Source organism: Vombatus ursinus, unplaced genomic scaffold (assembly GCF_900497805.2).
Source record: "Vombatus ursinus unplaced genomic scaffold, bare-nosed wombat genome assembly UNPS02014935.1, whole genome shotgun sequence".
NCBI classification, from domain to species: Eukaryota; Metazoa; Chordata; class Mammalia; order Diprotodontia; family Vombatidae; genus Vombatus; species Vombatus ursinus.
Genome location: NW_020954713.1, coordinates 3,612,386 through 3,631,379, shown reverse-complemented (window position 1 = coordinate 3,631,379; position 18,994 = coordinate 3,612,386).

Genomic DNA, 18,994 nt, shown 5'->3' with positions numbered 1-18,994 from the left:
TAGTCCAAAAGCATTTATTAAGCACCTGCTATGTGCCAGCACTATGCTGAGTTCTAGAGTCACAAAAACAAAATTTAAATGGTCCCTACCCCCAAAGAGCTTACCTTCCACTATTGGAAGTGAGGTGAGAAGGATAGCGTGTACGTAAATAAATACAAAAAAAATCATTTCGGGAGGAGAGAAAACGCCACCACCACCACCTCCACCACTACCACCGCCACTACCACTACCATTACCACTATCACTGCCACTACCACTATCACTACTGCTACTACTACTACTACTAATAGTAATAATAATAATAATAACAGCACTTATATAGTACTTAGTATGTTCCAGGCACTGTGCTAAGCATTTTACAATTATTATCTCATTTGATTCTCATGAGAACCCTTAATATACCCATTTTACAGATTAAGATGTCAGACAGAGGTTAAGTGACTTGCCACTAACATATAATGGAGTTAGAAGAGGCTTTCTCTAGAAGGTGGCACCTGAGCTGTGCTGTGGAGGAATCTAAGGGTTTTACAAGGTGGAAATAAGGAGGGAAGACACTCCAGGCATGGAAAACAGGCTGTCCAAAAACTTGGAAGGGAAAGATGGGACATTATGTACAGGGAACAATAAGGACACCAATTTCACTGAAATACAAGAGGCGGAGTAATAGGTGATCAATCTGTACAGGTAACTTAGAGCCAGATTGGGAAGGCTTCTGAATGCCGGGCAAAAGAATTCAGACTTGATCCTGGAGGCTGTAGGGAAGCGCTGAAGTCTTATGAGCTGGCAGGGGGTGATCATCTCACAATGATGACACCTCAGAATTAGGCACTTTGAAAATCAGTCCTCAGATGACAGCCTCTTCTCCCACTCTCTCATACTAACCCCCTTCTTCACCCTTATGTCGTCCTCTGGGCCCATGCCCCTTCTTATCCTCTCTGTCCGCCTCTCCCTCTCCTGCTTTGTTTGCCTCTCCGCCATGCAATTTGCCACATTAATGCTTCACCAGCTGCTTCCTTACCTGTCCCCGACCCTTTTGTCATCCCTGACCTATGAATCCTCGGCTCTTGGTAACCCCAGCACTGGATTTCTCTGCACCCTCTCCAGAAGTGATAATCACTGGTGAAGAAGAAAATCACGTAACAGAAATCATTTCACCCACAAGCTGATGTCACATAACCTGGCCATCGTTGCTACTTGCAGCCCTTCTGGAAGGAAGGTGGTTACGCACACATAAACACACACACACACACACACACACACACACACACACACACAATCCTCAGTTGACTAGACAAAGAAGGCCCAGAATGGAATCACAAGGTGTTCACGCTGTGTTCAGCTACCTGTCAAGAAGTACTTATACCCTGTTATCCATTTATGACGTGTGAACACTTTCCTGAGTCAGAGAAGGGAACAACAAATTAGTCAGAGCTCTGGAGCTTAAAATAGCTAAGCACGGAGGAAGGCAGTCAAGGCTGGGGGTGGCTGTAGAGTGAGACCCCTGCAAGAGAGAGGAGGGGTTTTCTTAGTCTCCCTCCATCAGTCAGACAATATTTAAGGGAACAAATAGATCTACTTTTAGCCCAGTACCCCCTCTCTCTGAGCAGATGAGTGGCCAGCCTCTGCCCCCAACCTCCTATTTCCCCACCTGGCAGGAATCAGTCTCCCTTGGAGAAGGGAGGGGAGAAGAGGCTAGAGGGTGTATTTTGCTCCCCCTGAGAGCCACAGATGACACTCCACCCTACACTGAGTTTCAGGAACAAGAAGCAAGCCAATCTGAGGCAATGTCTCATTTCCCACATCAATTGTTCACGGTTTATTTTTTCTCCTTGCTATTCATTTGTCTCGATTCTAACCCTCTTTCTATCCCTTAACAGCAGATGAGCTAAGTTCCTACTTCACCAAGAATATTAAGTCTAAGATGAGCCTTGGTCCTTCATGTCTCAAATGAGCATCTTTCCTCCTCCCTTTGGGTAACAAAAGAAAAAATAACCTTTCTCCTTACTAAGATTCATCCTTCTCATTGTTCCCATTCCTTTATTCCATCCTCTCCCACCCTTTCAGTTCTTGGATCGAGTAGCCAACTGCTTGTCCCTTATGCATCTAAAGTCTTTCTTTCTCCACTGGCTTCTTCACATCTATCTACAAACATATTCTGATCCCCACAGTCTCTTAAAAAAAATGGAAGCCTTACCTTGACCTTTCTTCCCCATCCAGATGGCATCTAGCCATCCTTTCTCTCTTCCTCCCATCATTGCTAAACTGCTAGAAAAACCTATCTTCACAATTTCCACCCTCACTTCAAGCTCTCTCTTCAATCCATTGGAATTTTTTCCACTCCCATCGCTCTGCCAACATTCCTCTCTCAAAGGTAACCAATGGCCTCCTAATCACCAGATCCAATGACTTTTTTTTCAGCTCTCATTTTCCTTTACCCTTCTGGAGGTATTTCTGGGGGAGTGGGGGGCAGCTAGGTGCCATAGTGGATAGAGCACCAGGTCTGAAGTCAGGAAAATCTGAGTTCAAATCTAGCCTCAGACGCTTACTAGCTGTGTGGCCCTGGTCTAGTCACTTAGCCCTGTTTGCCTCAGTTTCCTCATTTGTAAAATGAGCTGGAGAAAGAAATGGCAAACTACTCCAGTATCTTTGCCAAGAAAATTCCAAATGGGTTCACAAAGAATCAGACATGACTGAACAACAAGATTTTTATATTGTTGACCGGGCTAAAATTCTCCATATCTTCAAAGATGTCACTCACTTTTGGCTCCCTACCTACCACCCCAATGGTTCTTTCTGTGTCTTCTTGGCTTGGCTTCTCAGCCTTCTCCTAAGCCTTAATATGGGTATTCCTAAAGCTTCTATCCTTATCCCTCAAAAAACACTCTCTCTTTGTTGATTCATTCACCCCCTGGGATTTAACCTCAATGCGAATGACTAAAGAGAGCATAGTGTTCTGGATATGAGCTGGATTTAAATCCTTCCTCAGAAACTTATTAACTACATGACCTTGAGCAAGTCATTCAATCTGTGTGAGCCTTAGTTTTCTCATCTGCAAAGTGGGATTTTTGGACTCCATTCTAAGGGCCCTTCCACCTCTAAATCTATGATCCCTGAGTCCCATGTATACATATCCAATACCAAACCCTCTTTGAAGTTGCATACCCAAATTGACCACTGCCTAAAGGAAATTGATACTCTTGTGTCCCACTGAGACCTCATACTCAATGTGTTTATGTAACACATTTGTCATTTTCAGCAGTCAAAGCCACAGAGTAGGTGGTGACTGTCAATCACCCATCACTAAGCACGCTAATCCTTATGGTGATATCCCAGAAGCATCTGTCAATCACGATGCATCATTCATTGCTCAACCTCTGCCTATAAGCTCTTTCTATTTCTTCCAAATCCAGACACTGCTTCAATCACTCACCTCCAAGTCATGGTTAAACAAAGGCTTAATTGGATTAGTCAAAGCATGGTAACCTCAAGAAAGCAATAGGCCCATGTATCAGGGAATAGGGCTTCCCCAGTCCAACAACTACCTTTCCAAGGTAAAAATGAAAGGGTTTCTGGTTGGATCCCACTCCCTCTTCATTCTCTCAGTTGCATCATGGGAGCAGGAAAGAGCCAACCCAGAAGTTGAGGGTCCCAGGAAAGCAGAAATGAGGACGTGGGCAATCAATTCCCAAGGAGTTCCCACTGGGATTAGAGAGTTCTGTAAGAATTTTCATAATGCTCGTTTGTTGATTGCCTCATGAACGGATGGATGAACCAAGACCAAAGAACCAAAGCTCCAGGGATCTTTGCCTCAGGGTCTGGTTCATGTACCTACAAGCGCAGCAGTAAGGAGGGACACCGCTCAAGGGGTCCCAGAGGCTAATAACGCCCACAATGGTGCTGCCTGACTGTCATCATACTGACACAGGCAATAACAGAGGGTCAGGCACAGCCTCGGCTTCCATTTCACTGTCAAGCTCTCAACACCCACTCCTGCGTTTGACGTCACATCTGTGACCCATTATGGCAACAGTGTCAACCAGAAATTGTCTCAGTGCTGGCTGTTCCCGTGGAAACGCCGCAACCAATGAACACATTCCCCATATCCAAGATCGAGTTTACCATCTTTCTGTCTAAACCCACTCCTGTTAACTTCCTTATTTAATAATAATAATAGCTAACATTCTCATAGCTACTAAGTGCTGGGCACTGAGGTAAGAATTATTTTTTTTACAAATATTGTTTCACACTACTAAAATGGAAATATGTTTTGCATGATTTCACATGTATAATCCATCTCCTATTCCTTGTCTTCTCAATGGGTGGGGGAGGGATGAGAGAGAGACAATTTGGAACTCGGAACAATAAAAAAATTAATGTTAAATTTTAAAAAATGCAATTAGGAAATATTTCATTAAATAAATAAAAATATATTAAGAGCTGGGAGAGAAAAAAAAAAAGCAAGAATTGTTTCATTTGATCCTCACAACGGCCTTGGAAGGGAAGGGCTATTATTATTCCCATCTTACAGATGAAGAAATTGAGGCAAACATACTATTTAAGTGACTTGCCCAGGTTAGTTAATTAGGTAGTTAGCATCTGAGACTAGATTTGAACTCAAGTCTGCCTGACTCCAGGGACAGTGCCGTATCCACCGTACCACCTAGATTTTCTTTCTTCTTCTACCGTTCTGCACCATCATTGTTCATCCAAACTCCTGTGTTCGAAGCCTTGGGGTGTCTCCCATTCTTCCCTCTCCCTGGTCAACGATCTCCAATCACTTATCAAATCCCATTGATTCCATTTCTGTAACCACATGGGCAGGTCCCTGGTCCTCTCTGTTTCCTTCTTCTCTATGGGTGTCAGCATGGTTCCATGGAAGAGTGTGGGATTTGGGGTCAGGGGTCCTGGGCTCAAATCGGGGCTTTGCTAATGGCTACCTGTGTGACCCTCTTTAAGCCTCAGCTCCAAATCTGTCAAATGAGGGGGATGAACTAGATTAGGAGTGGAGTTTTTAGCCTGGTATCCACAGAGACCCAAAGGGTCTGTAGATTTCAAAGGGTCCATGAACTTGGATGGGGAAAATGTATATCTTTCTTTTCACTAACCTCTAGTTGAAAGTTAGAATTTCTTTCAATTATTTAAAAATATGATGCTGCAAAGGGGTCCATGGACTTTTCAAGATTACCAAAAGGATCTGTGATACAGAAAATGTTAAGAACCCCTGGACTAAATATGCCCTTTCAGTTCCAAGTCTATGAGCTTGTTCCAAGAGGCAACTAGATGGTGCAGTGGATAGAGCACTGGGCCTGGGGTCAGGAAAACCTGAGTTCAAATCCTGCCTCCGACACATATTAGCTTTGTGACCCTGAGAGAGTCACTTACCCTCTCTCTGCCCTGGTTTCCTCCTCTGTAAAACGGGCGTCATAATAGCCCCTACCTCCCAGGGTTGTTGTGAGGAACAAATAAGATGATATTTTTAAACTACCTGGCATATAGTAGGTACTTAATCAATGCTTGTTCCCTTTCCCTCTCCTCCTTGAAAATCTCTAAATGGACCTTTACTCTTTACCCATACTCTTGTGATGGCTTTCTAATAGGTCCTCCAGCCTTCACTTTTCCCCATTTCCAACCCATCCTCCATCCTATTGCCAATGTAATCTTCCTAATGCTTCCCTGCTCATATCATCATCCTGCTAAAAAGAAAAACCAAAACAAAACCTCCAGTGGCTCTCTATTATCTCCTCAGCAAAATTCAAATTTCTCTGCCTAACATTTGGAGACTTCCAAAATCTCTCCTCCATCCTTTACCGTCTTATCTCACATTGTTGTTGTTCAGTGGTGTCTGACTCTTCATGACCCCATTTGGGGTTTTCTTGGCAAAGGTACCAGAGTGGTTTGCCATTTCCTTCTCCAGCTCATTTTATAGATGAGGAAACTGAGGCAAACTGAAGTTAAGTGACTTGCCCAGGGCCACACAGCCAATAAGTGTCTGAGGCAGGATTTGAACCAAGTCTGGAGTGGAGTCTTCCTGACTCCAGGCCCGGCACTCCATCCATTGAGCCATGTAGCTGCCCGATTACCTCCCAGGACGCCTCTCCTTGAGTTCAACTCTCCGGCCAAACTGGGTTACTCTCTGCCCTCCAAACATTAAAGCCTCGTTGACTCACAGATTTAGCGCTAGAAAGGACCTCCAAGACCGCCTAGCCCACCTAACTCATTCTATGGGTGAGGAAACAAGACAGTTCAGATGACTCATTCCCACACAGGCAGTAAATGTCAGAGGTGGGATTTTAACCCAGATGCTCAGGTTCCAGAGCCAGGGCTCCCTCTGCCTCACCTTCACCCCTGGCCCTCCTTTTTCTGGATAGAGTCAACTGAGGAAGCACCATCCCACACATCTGCAGAGAGCAATGTTCTAATTAGAACCGTGGAACCAGTACAGTCTGCAAGCTCCTCCCTACGTGGCCTTCCCTCTGCCTTAGGGCCAGCAAAGTCCTACATCCTGCTCCCCAGTAAGTCACAGTTTCTTTCTAGGTGGTAACATCTCCCCTGGGCTCCCTCACCACGCCCCTTCTCATCTATTCCCAGCCTAGCCCTACCTCTCTCCTTATCTTCCTCTGCCTTGCCCTTCTACTGTGCCCTCTGGAGCTCTGTCCTGTCATTAACAAATCCCCTTCATTTTCCAGCTTTTTCTCCTACTCTTTCCATCTTCAGGCTTTTGCTGAAACCAGTCTTTCTCCCCTGTTACTTCCTCCAATGCTAGTTCCGACTTGGTGCATACCATCCACTCCTGAGCCAGAGAAGCAGGAGGAGGAATGGGCACACACCTTCCTTGCTCCGCGTGGCCACTTCCAAGGCCCTTCTCTGCCATTGTTGTTCAGCAATTTCTCCTCTGGAGTTCGTGCTTTCCTATTATATCCTGCCACCCTGATTATTCTTACTGTCATTTCCTGACCTCCAGGTCACTGGGACTCTTTCCTCAGTGAGTTCAGTACCTGGCTCATAGCCCTTCTCTCCACTCCAACCCCTGCCCTCATCCTTGGAGGCGTTAATATTTCTGTGGATAGCCCTTCAAACTTCCTGACGTCCCAGTTAATTAAGCTCAGCTCCCATGACCCCTTGCTTTCTCGAAGAAGACCAATGGCATCAGGAGGGTGATGTCTTGACTTTCGAGTGAATTGGCTTAAAGTGAGGCAGAGCTCACTCTTTCCTCCAGTGTCCATCCAAGTCCAGTGGCAAGACAAGAGTTGCCCACGACCCCTATCTCTTCCTCCGCCAGCCAAAAGGAAGGTTGAACTTTTGTTCTGCCATCCCCTGGACCCCTTCCACTTCGAGGACCTCCAACTCTGAAATTCTGCTCCCTGATCACAATCTCGGCCCCTCAACATCCCCCATGTTGTTTCACTTCTCCTAGGCCTCACACACTCTATTCTACTTCCTCCATCCTTTCCTGTCCTCCAGGCTGTTCAATTCAACAAGCTCTTATTAAGCATTGACCAAGTGAGAGGCATTTTACCTCTGCTACAGATAATAATAAAAAATAATATGTGTATAGTGTTTGACAGTTTACAAAGTATTTTATAAATATTGCATCATTTGAGCCTCATGACAACCTTGGAAGGGAAGACTCATTATTAATCCCATTTTGTAGATGAGAAAACTGAGTCTGAGAGAGATAAAGTGCCTTGCCCCAGCTCTGAGGGAGTAAAATAAATCAACATGATATAGTGTGTAAAATAGTGGGCTTAGGTTCACAATTTCTAATCCTATCCCAGACACTTACTAGCTGTGTGACTCTGGGCAGGTCATTCAATCTGTTGGAGCCTCAGTTTTTTCATCTATAAAATGGGGGTAATAATCTCACCCCTTCCAACAGGATTGAGACTCAAATGAGTATAATATAATATAATATAATACAATACAATACAATACAATACAATACAATATCATATCATATAATAAAGTTTATGTATTATATTATATAGAATATACAATAATATAATAATATATGTTAAACTATGTAATCATAAAGTCAGAGCTAGAAGGAATCTTAGAGGTCATTGAGTTCCTTACTTTACAGATGAGGAAACTGAAGCATAGATTGGTTAAGTAAAGCATTTGCAAACTTTAAAAGTCCTACGTAAATGTCAGCCATTCTAATATACGGTGTAGTAGATAGAGAGCCATGCCTGTAATGAGTTCTAGCTCAGCCTCTGACATATCCAGGCTGTATTACTTCGGGCTAGTCATTTAAACTCTCCGTGCTCCAGACAGCCCTCTGAGACTCTAAATTGTAGAGAAAGCACATTGGCAGAGGGAGTTTCCTTACCTGGGAGTTCCCTAGGTCACTGAAACCAGAGGTCCAGTTCCTAACCTGTGATTATGAAAATAGGTGTTTAATCAATGCTTATTGCACTGAATTGGATCCCTCTGGGCCCTCCATCTCTAAGCGTCATGATCCCAGAGTCAGGCAGCCTTGCTCCAAGATGGCCAGACCATGAGGCCCAGTGCTGGGGCTCTGTCCTCGGCCACCTGCTGGGTTCTCTACCTCCTTAGGCCTGGCTTCCTTCCAGTTCCAAAGCTCTTCCAACCCTCTCTGGGCCTCCCAACTCTGATGCTAATTAAAGCCAAATCACAGTTACACAAGGTCCTTGGCTCCTCTGAGCTGCTGCTCCCTTCTACCCCTCCACCTTCTCTCTCTCCCCCAGCATACACACTCATTTCTGCCAAGCCCAGGTAGCTCACACCTATCCCCTGGGGTGACAGCCAGGTTGTACCTCATACAGGGCTCTCTCCCTGTTCCCCTCCCCCAGTCCACAAAGCAGTCTCTTGTCCTGGGAAATGTTGGCAGAGCAGGACAACCCACCTAACCTAAGCAGGATTGTTCCCTGAGCCCCCAGGGACAGGTCCCATGCTCATTGGTTTGGGCAGTCTGCAGAGTGAGCCAGTTACAGACACAAATCCCAACCACTGCATCTCTGTTAACCCTAGAGATCCTGAGACTGGCGTGTTCTTGAACCAGACACAAGTGCCACCCAGGCTCTCTGTATTCAGCCTGCCTGAGTCTCAAGCTGAGATCGGGTCTCAGGGCTGGGCTTTGCTGACATCTGAGATCTTGGCTAAGTCTGTTGCTGAGGTCAGGGGTCAGAGTTTGGTCTGGGAACAAGGGTCAGTCCAGGGTTGAAGTCAGTGTTCAGCCTGGGGCTGTGGTCAGAGCTCAGGCTGGGGTCAAGGTCAGCATTTAGTCTATGACTAGGGTCAGGGATCAATCAGTCTAGGGCAAAAGTCAAAGTTTAGTCTGAAGCCAGAGATCGTTTTGGGATCAGGGCATGGTCTGGGGTCAGGGCTCAGTCTGGGACTGAAGTTAGGACTTCATCAATTAAAATCCTATTTTATAGATTAAATTATATTTCAATTATCAAATATGTTTTTTCTCCTTCCCACCTCTCCTTTACTGAAAAAAAAAAAAGTAAAGAAAAACAAAGTCGGTCCAGCAAAACAAATTCCAATACTGGTCCATGTCCAAAAATGTGTGTCTCTTTCTGCATATTAGTTTATTCCTCTCTCCCAGAAGGTAGAAAGCATCTTTTATCATAGATTCTCTGGAATCATGGTAATTGATAAGGACAGATTGAGTCCCTAAGGGCCAGCTATCAAGAGCTAGGAGCTAGACATACAAAGGCCAAAGTGAGATGGGGGGACTAGAGAAAAAAAGAGAATAAGCACTTATTAGATACCTAGTATGTTCCAGGCAATGTGTCAAGCACTTTACAAATATCTCTTATTTGATCTTCACAATGACCCTGAGAGGTAGGTGTTGTTATTATTACTATTCCAATTTTTCAGTTGAGGAAACTGAAGCAAACAGAGGTTAAGTGATTTGCCCAGGGTCACACAGCTAGTAAGTATGTGAGGCTATATTTGAACTCAGGTCTTCCTGAGTCTAGGCCCAGCACTCTATCCACTGAACCACCTACCTGCCTCAGTCAGCTGAGGTTAGGGCTAGCTGAAGTCACTATTCAGTTTAGAGGTCAATATTAAGTCAGGGATCAGTGCTCAGTCCCGGGCAAGGGTCAACCTAGGGCCCTTAGGATCAGTGAACTATGATAGCTCAGTCTGGTATTGGAGTCAAGGTGATACCAACTGTCTTCAGGTATCTGAAGGACTGCCAGGGGGATGAGGAATTAGCTTTGTTCTACCTGGACCCAAAAGGAGAACTATTTTAAGCAAGGGGGTGAACCTGACAAAGAAGCAATTTTTAGCTTGATGGCCGGAGAAATTTCGTAGCAAGGATAGCTGTCCGTGGGTAGAATGAGGACGTGAAGGATTGTCCCTCACGGAAATCTTCAAGCTTAAGTTGGATGATTATTTCAGGGCATTGTAGGGCATCAGTCAGTCCTCAGTTGGGCCGTAAAAGGCCCTTCCACCCCCAAGACCTATTCTGTGCTGGGCCTGGCCTGGCTTATGTTTAGGGCTCATTCTGGGATCAGGGTCAAAGTTTTGTCTAGGACAGAGGTCAGGAGGCTTTCTAAGGCAAGGATGAAATCTCAGTCTGGGGCCTGGGTTAAAGTGAGAAGTCCATCTGAGGCCAAGGTCAAGGTAAATGCCCAGTCCGGAGCAAAGAAGGAAGCAAAGCCTGCCCACATGGGGCTCAGCACACTCCACCTTGGTCCTGTGAAAACCCATCATTGGTTGGGGGATGTTAAGGTCCCTGGGCTAGGTGATCTCCCAATCACAGCTGAGCCCACTGAGGTCAGGGCTGGGGAGGTGGGGTTGGAGCAGAGGTATAATGAAGATGGGGGTTTATAAGGAGATAGACAGCTCTTGACAGTATCCACCTCCAGTAGGGTAGGATGAAGGCTAAAGGGAAACATAGATGGAGATGAATGATGGGGAAAAGCAGAAGGGCTCCCCGGTGGCTGCTCTCAAAAAAAAAAAAAAGATTCTTGATCCTAATTCTTTCCTTCCTACACCTGTTCAAATACTAGCCCTCTTCCCTCCCCTAAACCCAACCTGGTTCACTGATCCATCCTCATGTAATCTCTTGGTCTATTGTTTCCATCTCCATATGATTCCCTAACCTAATCTATCTCTGTGAAGTCCTCCGATCTGATCCTTCCCAGTGCAATCCCTGGCCTGGTCCATCCATATCCATATAGCTGCCCATCCATGCATTACCCTGGCCAGATACATCCCCATGTGTCCATGGCCTGGTCCATCTCTGCAAGTTCCCTACCTTGGTACATCTCCATTTGGTTCCCCAGCCTAATCCATCCCAACATCACTCATTATCCAGTCCACACACATGCAGTTCCCTGGCCTGGTCCATTCACATGCAGTTGCCTTGCCAGACATATCCACGTGTAGTCTCTGGTCTGGTCCATCTATACAGTTTCCCACCTTGGTACACTTCTAAGTGGTTCCCCAGCCTGACCCATCCCAACACCAACCCTGATCTATTCCACACTCATGCTAGTTTCCTTCCCTCTCCACATGGTACCCTGACCTTGATCACCCTCACTGGCCTGGTCCATTCCCATAAGGTTCTTTGGCCTTGCTCAGCTCCATGTAGATCCCTGACCACTATGAATCCTTTTGCCCAATGCCTCCAGTGTTGATGGGCAGGCAGGCCAACCAGCCCTTAGTACCTATCTGCTTCTGCTCTGCAAAGTCTCTATAAATCAGCCAGCCATTATCAGGGGTAAAATTAGCTCCCCTTACTGACAGCATCTATCACTCATTCCTGCTCTAATCTCTACCAGGGGAAGGATTTACAGGCAATGGTGATGAAAGAGAAGGGGGTGAGTGAGGAGGAGAATCAAAGAGAAATGGAAAAAAATAACTATCAAAGGAAAGCTATCAAAAGCATTTGTGGGGCCAGAGAGACAAACTGCATTGTGTTTCTGACAAAGGGATCTCATCCCAACTGATAAGATTTTCATAACGCTTTTTTTAAGCCCTCTTGAAAAGATGAGATAGATTTTTCTCTTCCTCCTTTTGGGCAGCAGATTCTCTGAGTGGAGACGCTCAAGACCAGTGCCTGCTACACCAAGATAGGCCAGGGCTAAGGCCTCTGAAGAAAGAAGCTCACCCTGGACAGGAAGGATCCCAATTATCTCCAAGATATAAGATAAACTCCTTTGTTTGGCGTTAGAGGTCCTTTGAAGAGACCAGAGGACCAGGCTTTAGAGATTATCTAGCCTAACCCTCTCATTTTATAGATGAGGAAGCTGAGACCTCTTAAGGTTAAGTGCTGGTCATAGGATCATTGGTTTAGAGCTAGAAGTGACCTTAGAGGTCACCTAATCCAACCCTCTCATTTTACAGTTGTAAAAACTGAGAACCAGAAAAGTTAAATAATAAGGACCATAGGACCGTAGAGAAGATTTCATTAAATCCAACCCCTTCATTCGGCTGATGAGAAAACTGAGGTGCAGAGACATTAAGTGATTTGCCCAAATGCTCCAAGGAGTGACGCAGGCAGGATTTCAACCTGGGTTCTCTGATTCCCAATTTACCTTTCCAGGTTTACATCCAGGCAAACCCAACATTCCATCTCCTGCTTCTATGACTTTTACAGGCTCCTACCTAGAATGTCTTCAATCTTCGTTTCTGCTTCTTAGAACCACTGTTGTTGGTGTTCAGTCATATCTGACTCTTCCTGACTCCATTTGGGGTTTTCCTAGGCAAAGATACTTGAGGGTTTGCCATTTCCTTCACCAGCTCATCTTACAGATGAGGAAACTGAGGCGAAGAGGGTGAAATGACTTGCCTAGAGTCACACAGCTAATAAGCATCTGAGACCAGATTTGAACTCACGAAGAGGAGTCTTCCTAACTCCAGGCCCAGCACTCTGTGAGTTATGGTGCTACCTAGATACCTACTTAAAACCCCTAGCATTCTTCAAGATTCAGCTCAAGCACTTCCCACCTGCAAGAAGGCTTTTCCTGATTCCCTCAGTTGCGGGTGCCCCAAGAGAATTACTTTGTACTTAACTTCGTATATGTTTTGAATTTACTTCTCCACATATACATTGCCTGTCCCTTAAACCATATGCAAGCTCCCTGAAGGCAGAGATTGTTCTGTTTTTATCTTTGCACCCCCTGCACTTAACACAGTGTCTGGGATATTATTAAGAAACTCAAATAGATAAGCTGTAGGACAAGGCAGCAAGGCCCGCGTCCATGGGTCACAAGGAGGAAAGGGAAGGAAAGGGCTGGGTCCTGTGGCCAGTAGTCCCCTGGCAGTAGACAGACAGATATAGATAGAGCATGTATTACACATTCACTATGTGCTAAGCCCTGTGCTAAATGCTAGGGGTATATATAAAAGCAATCGAAATAGCGCCTACCCTCCAGGAATTGACATTCAGATTAGGGAAGGCAATACATGAAAGGGAACTAGAAAGGAGGAGGGGGACAAGGGGGTCGCAGAGGGGGAAAAGTCAAGAACAGGGGTGAGGACCTGGTGACCCACAGACACTGGCCCCGAGGCTTGTGGCCACACTCGGGGACCTAGAGGGCCACAGGAGGCCTCAAGGCCGCAGGGTCCCCACCCCTGGTCAAGAGAATCAATTGACTGAAGCCCTCCCGAAATACAGTTAGCTCTTCCACATCGTGACTTTTCCCCATAGAGGTTTCGATGTATCACAGGTCAGCTTAAGAAATTAAGAGGGAACTTTGGGGGAGTTTTGCAGAAGACAGAGACAATGCAGGAAGGTCTGTAGGCAGCACAGAGCCTATGACCAAACACTTAACCCAAATTATACTGTAAACACATTGTAAAAGAAAAAAAAAAAAGAAAGACCTGAGTTCTCTAGTACAAAGGGAGGGCCAAAACGTTCAACGGAGATTTTTCCAGATGGCTGGGGCACAGTGCCCTGATCTCCGAGATATAGAAGGGGTAACTGTAATTAGAACAGAATCTCAGATCTGGGGCTGGGAGGGATCTCGGGGGCATCTAATCCAATAATCCATTCTACGGATAGCCCAGAATCATACATCTAGTGAGTGCCTGAGGCTGGATTTGAACTCAGATCTTTTCCAACTCTAGGTCCTTCACTTTTACGTCTTGAGCCACACCAACTCGAATCCTGGCTCTGACATTTAACATTTAACAACTTATGTGACTTCTAAGCAAGTGACTTCTCTGAAACTCAGTTTCCTCATCTGTAGAACGAGGGGATCAGACTTGGTGCCAGTTGGGTGGTGCGGTGGGTAGAGCACTGAGTCTGAAGTCAAGAAGTTGTTATCGAGTCATTTCAGTCGTGTCCGTGACCCCATTTAGGGTTTTCTTGGCACAGATAAGGGAATGGTTTGCCGTTTCCTTCTCCAGCTCATTTTACAGATGAGGAAACAGACGCAAACAAGGCTAAATGATTTGCCTAGGGTCACACAGCTAGTAAGGATTTGAGCTCAGGTGCTTCTGACTCCAGGGCTGGCTCTCTGTCCATTGAACCACCCAACTGCCCCAAATCAAGAAGACCTGAGTTCAAATCCTGCCTCAGACACATATTAGCTGTGTGACCCTGGGCAAGTCACTACACCTCTGTTTGTCTGAGTTTCCTCATGTATAAAATAGGGATAACAATAGCACCTACCTCTCAGGGATGCTGTGGGAATCAAATGAAATAATAAATCTAAAGCACTTAGCACAATGCCTGAAACATCACAGATGCTATATAAATTGTAGTTAATGATAATAATAATAATAATAATAATTTAACCTTTCAGCCTCAGTTTCATTATCTGTAATAACAGTACCTCCCTCCCAAGGTTGTTGTGAGAATCAAATGAGATAATAATTATAAAGTGCTTGGCATGGTGCCTGGCATATAGTAGGTGCTATATAAATGGTAGCTGATAATAATATCTAAGCCTCTCTCTCAGCCTCAGTTTGCTCATCTGTAACATGAGTGGCTCCCTCCCAGGGCTGTTGTGAGCATCAAGTGAGCTGATGCACTTGGTAAGCTTTAAAGAGCCATGTAAATGATCCCTCCCATTGTTATTCTAGGTGGCCTCTAGGGCCCTCCCATCTCTAGATCTCTGGTCTCTAAGAAGTTGCTTTGAACATCATCTTTCTGCAAGGGAGGAGAAAGCCAAGACCAGGGGAGCGGATGTCGGAAGAGGGGAGGGAACGTGCCAGTCCTCCTCTCTTCCTTCTCTGTTCATTCTCTGTCCCTGTCCCTGCTCCTGTCACCCCCGGCCCTCCCTTTCCCTGGCTGTGCTGATGCCTACTTCTGGTCCCTCCCGCTGAGCCTGGCAGATTTCCTTATTGGTCTAAGCTGCTGTTTCCCTGGCAACCAGAATTCCAACCCTGCCTCCTCCATCCCCTGCCCCCTACCCCTACTTCCACCCACCCCCAACTGCTGTGGGGATGTGATGTTTTCATTTTAAAGACGCACAGCTTCTCCATCCTGTTCCAGTCTGGCAGGGTGGGAGGCAAAGGGAACTGTGGGCTCCCAGAGGCCTTCTGGAGGCAGCAGCCTCTTCCTGTCAAGAAAACTAATTGGACCATGACCTTGAGGAAGGAGGATGGGAAGAGGGGGAGGGAATGAGAGGGAAGGATAGTCCTTCCTGCCAGGGCCACCCACCCAGGATCTTTCTCATTTCCTTTACCTGTGTCTGTCCTATCTCCCCCAAACCGTGACTCCCTGAAGGTAGGGACCCTGTCTAATTCAGCTTTGGCATATCTGGTCCTAGTCTCTTGCACAATTCCAAACATATAGCTCAGTAAATAGCTTTTAAATAAAATGTTTACTGAAAGAATGAAGGGGTAGATGTATGAGAAGGGTAGTACTTTAGGAGGCATTTGTTGTATGGGGGAAGGGGGATGTGAGGGTCTAATAAGCATAAGAAGGGGTAGAGGAGGAAATGGAAGGGTCCCACCAATAGATTCTCAAGACTCAAGACTCTTCCATATTTCTGCCAAGGCCAAAACTCACTCTACAACCCAGGAGGCCTGGCCTAGTCAATCACTCAGTTAATAAGCATTTATTACTGCAAATACAACCAAAAAAGATAGTCCCTGATGCCAAGGAGCTTCCATTCTAATAGGGAAAGATACAAAGTCCAGAATAGGAACGGAGTTTGGCTGGCCTGGGTCCCTCCCTCAAAATGGAAATTTCAGGAGGAACTCACCAATGGAAAAAGGGGGCAGAAGGGACATTCCAGGGTGAGAAGGCAACTGAGGCATCATAGTAGCAAAGTCCAGAGAGTCAGAAGTGGAGCCAGGAGAGTACTATCTGGAGAGTGGAAGGACCAGTGTATCTGAGGGGATCACTGACTGACCCAGAAGGATAGAAGCCAGTCACTCCAAGCAGGGCCCACTGCCTTTTACAGACACCTCTGGAGGATAGATAGATTGCTATAAGGAGAGTTCACTGGGCGTAAGCCAGATGGGTAGCATTGCTCCCATAGGGAACCATATCTAGAGGCTACAAGCCTCCCCTTTAGTACCTCTCCCCTCCCCCAAACCCAGATGTTAAGAAATCCAACCTTGGATCTCTGAGGGCCACCAAGTGATGTTAGACAGATGTCCTTTCTGACCCTGTTACACCCTCTCTGACCATGCTAAAAACAAGACTGATCTTGGTACTACCTCACTGACCCTGTCACAGCCTCTCTGACCTATTATACCTTCTCTGACCCTTTTATACCTTCTCTGCTCCTGTTACAGTCTCTCTATCTCCATTATACCTTTTCTGAACCTGTTACACCTTCTCTGACCCCGTTATAATCTTTCTATCTATGATACAGCTTCCCAACTCTCATAGAACTTCTCAGATCATGTTACAGTTTTTTGAACTTGATACACCATCTCTGACCCTATTATAGTCTTTCTAACCCTATCACACCATTTCTGAACCTGATACACCTTTTCTAACCCTGTGACAATCTCTCTGTCTTTGATACAGGTATAACAATACCTTCTCTGACCCTATTACAGCCTCTCTAACCCTATTAAACCTTTTCTGAATCTATTACACCTTTTCTGACCCTTTATAACCTCTCTATCTCTGATACAGCCTTCCGATCCTCCTAAAACTTCTCTGATAATATTACAGCTTTTCGGACACTGATATAGCCTCTCTGACTCTATTATGCCTTTTCTGAACCTGACATACCTTCTCTGACCCTGTTCCATCTTTTATCCATTCTCTCACCCTATTATACCTTTCTAACCCTATTACACCTTCTACACATTCTCTGATCCTATTGTAATTCTCTCTAACCCTATTACATCTTTAATCCCTTCTCTGACCCTATTATAGGTCTCTCTAACCCTATTACATTTTTACACCTTCTCTGACCCTATTATAGTCTTTCTAACCCTATTACACCTTTTCTGAACCTGTTACACCTTCTCTCATCGTTTTATACCTTTTTTGACCCTGTTATAACACCTCTCTATCTCTTATACAGCCTTCCGATCCTCCCAAAACTTCTCTGATAATGTTACAGTTTTTCTGACACTGATGCACCCTCTCTGACCTATTACAGCCTCTCTGACCCTGTTACACCTTTTCTGAACCTGACACACCTTCTCTGACCCTATTCCAGCCTTTCTAACCACATTCTATCTTCTCTGAGCCTGTCATAACCTCTGACTCATTCAGTCTCCTGACCCTGCAGAAACTTCTCTGGTCTTGTTACAGCCTTTCTAAGCCTCTTATTATGCCCCAGCCTGGCCCTATTACAACTTCCTTGCTCCTGTTATAGCCTCTATGACCTAATTACACCCTCTTTAAGCCTGTTACACCTTCTTGGTCCCTATTACAACCTCCTTGATTTGCATACATCCTACTGTCTTCTGTGATTGCCTCCTGAAATACTGCCTCTGACACAGCCTCCCTAGCCCTGCTACCTCCATCCCACTCGCAGGACTCTGGACACTTTCTCGCTTAGCAATGACCATCTTAAACCATAGCAACCAGTACTCAATCAGCCACTCCATCAATAGGCATCTCTTAAGTGCTCACTATGTGCCAGGCACTATGCTAAGCCCAGGAGATTAAAAAAAAGCAAAAATCTGCTCCTTGACCTCAAAAAGCTTTTCTTCCTTGTTCAGTTGTGTCTGACTCTTCATGCTCCCCTTTGGAGTCTTCTTGGCAAAGATACTGGAGTGGTTTGCCATTTCCTTTTCCAGTTCATTTTACAAATGGGGAAACTGAGGCAAACAGGGTGAAGTGACTTGCTCAGGGTCACACAGCTAGTAAGTGTCTGAAGCTGTATTTGAACTCAGCAATGTGAGCTGCACGGAGCTCTATGCACTATGGCGTCACCTAACTACCAAGAAGCTTGACCAACTGAACACAGTCCTCGAGACAGGGCCTGACCAGGGTTAACAATAGCAGTTCTATCTTCCTTTCTTGATACTGGAAGCGATTTCTCTCCTAAAGTAGGCTGAGTACTTGGCAGCAGCCGCAGTGAGATGACTCATACTGGCCTTGCAGTCATCAAGAACTTCTAGCTTTTCTTCAGACAAACTGCCTAACCCTGCCTTCCCCCACCTTGTGCTGGTGCAATGGGTTTTTTTAACCCATTAGCCTCTCTGAGGCTACTAAAACCTCTTTGATCTCATTGCAACCTTTCTGACCCCAGCAATGCCCTCCTTGACCCTCTAACAGACTCCCTGACCATGTGAGCAACTCCCCAGCTCTAAGATAAACTCCAAGAACTTCCGTTCAAGCAGAAGCCTTCCTCCCTGCTCCATTACACCCTGTTGACTGCTCCAGAATCCTCAGCAGGGTGGGGGAGTCAGGGGCCTTGGAGACGGGCAGGGAAAGGAATTTCAAACAGCAGGTTTCAAAGGCTCTAGGAATATCAGAGTTGCCAGCTGAGGGAAAAAACATACAAATGAAAAGAGCTTTTGACAGCCATGCCCCAGAAGATGGGGAGTCTCATTCTGAAGCAGGGTTTATCTCTGAGCTGCCAACACAGCAGCTGCCAGTTATCTGCAAGGGGCATCTAAAGAGCTCATGCCTCCTGCCAGT